The sequence below is a fragment of the Staurois parvus genome, unplaced genomic scaffold, assembly GCF_062004578.1.
Source record: "Staurois parvus isolate SC_StPar_1 unplaced genomic scaffold, SC_StPar_1.0 ptg003607l, whole genome shotgun sequence".
Lineage (NCBI taxonomy): Eukaryota > Metazoa > Chordata > Amphibia > Anura > Ranidae > Staurois > Staurois parvus.
In genome coordinates, this window is record NW_028321403.1 from 130,001 (window position 1) to 132,125 (window position 2,125).

Genomic DNA, 2,125 nt, shown 5'->3' on the forward strand with positions numbered 1-2,125 from the left:
GATGCCATGCAGTGGATTTTCTGTGCTCTGGGTTTTTTCCGTATTTTTTTTGGACCTGCTCCCCGGCCTACATGTTTCTATTGTTCTACTGATGTTAAAAAATGAATAAAAATACTTGAACAAAAAAATTCACAACTCTGAACTCTAACAACCTTAGGCCTCCTTCCTACAGAGACAAAATGGGGCTCTTGTCTGGTGGACCTATCCTTTGCCAAGTGCCCCGTAAACGAAGAGCCAGGGCTCCCCAACATGGACACATTTTGAAGACTGCAGCAGCCATCTGTGTTTCTTTATTTTTGGTTTCTTCTGGGTTTTGCCCGCGGCGCAGAGTTCTCATTGTTATCAGATGAGTCAGGTGCAGTATACTGAGCCAAGCAACCCGCGGGAGACTTTGGTGGGCAACACAGTGCCTATTTATTGTATTACCACCCCGGCTCCCCCTATCACCTTCAGAGTGGTACGACCAGGGATTTTTTTTCAGCGGGAACGTAGTTCTGGTACCTCCAGCACTGAATGTATATAATTGCAAAGGGTGCCGGAGGATCTATTGGTGATGGCTTCTGGGGGATCTATGGTTGCTGCAGAGGATCTACACTCACCGGCCACTTTATTAGGTCCACCTGTTCAATTTCTTGGTAACACAAATCGCTAATCAGCCAATCGCAAGGCAGCAACAATAAATAGGAGGACCTTCTGCTCTCTAGCTCCCTTGTCTCCTCCTCCCATGCTCGTCTCCAAAACTTCTCCAGAGCTTCCCCCATCCTCTGGAGCTCTCTACCCCAATTTATCAGACTATCAGCTACTCTGCTCACTTTTAGGCGATCTCTGAAAACCGATCTCTTCAGGGAAGCCTATCCCGCCCTCAGCTAATACTGGAATCTTCTACTCCTCCTACCAGTCCACCCCCCACAGTTACTACCTTTTGTACCACTAGCCCCTCCCTCCTAGATTGTAAGCTCCCAGGATCAGCCCCTCCCTCTTAGATTGTAAGCTCCCAGGATCAGCCCCTCCCTCTTAGATTGTAAGCTCCCAGGATCAGCCCCTCCCTCTTAGATTGTAAACTCCCAGGATCAGGCCCTCCCTCTTAGATTGTAAGCTCCCAGGATCAGCCCCTCCCTCTTAGATTGTAAGCTCCCAGGATCAGGCCCTCCCTCTTAGATTGTAAGTTCCCGGGATCAGCCCCTCCCTCTTAGATTGTCAGCTCCCAGGATCAGGCCCTCCCTCTTAGATTGTAAGTTCCCGGGATCAGCCCCTCCCTCTTAGATTGTAAGCTCCCAAGATCAGCCCCTCCCTCTTAGATTGTAAGCTCCCAGGATCAGGGCCTCCCTCTTAGATTGTAAGCTCCCAGGATCAGCCCCTCCCTCTTAGATTGTAAGCTCCCAGGATCAGGCCCTCCCTCTTAGATTGTAAGCTCCCAGGATCAGCCCCTCCCTCTTAGATTGTAAGCTCCCAGGATCAGGCCCTCCCTCTTAGATTGTCAGCTCCCAGGATCAGGCCCTCCCTCTTAGAGTGTAAGCTCCCAGGATCAGGCCCCTCCCTCTTAGATTGTAAGCTCCCAGGATCAGCCCCTCCCTCCTAGATTGTAAGCTCCCAGGATCAGCCCCTCCCTCCTAGATTGTAAGCTCCCAGGATCAGGGCCTCCTATCCCTCTTGTATTGAACTGTATTGTTGCTGTATTGTCTCCCATTATATTGTACAGCGCTGAGCAAACTGTTGGCACCATAAATCCTGTATAATAATAATAATCTTAGAACATGTGATGTATGAGACTCGGGGTGAGACTAGTCCTTGGCTCCGGGCGTTTCATGGAATCAAGTTCCGATTCATTCAGAATGGAGGAGATCTACACTCACAGGCCACTTTATTAGGTCCACCTATTCAGTTTCTTGGTAACATAGTTACATAGTTAGTATGGCTGAAAAAAGACAAAAGTCCATCCAGTTCAACACAAATTGCTATTCGGCCAATCGCAAGGCAGCAACTCAATGCATTTAGGCATCTAGATGTGGTGTAGACGACTTGCTGAAGTTCAAACCGAGCATCAGCATGGGGAAGAAAGGGGATTTAAGTGACTTTGAACGTGGCATGGTTGTTGGTGCAAGACGGGCTGGTCTGAGTATTTCAA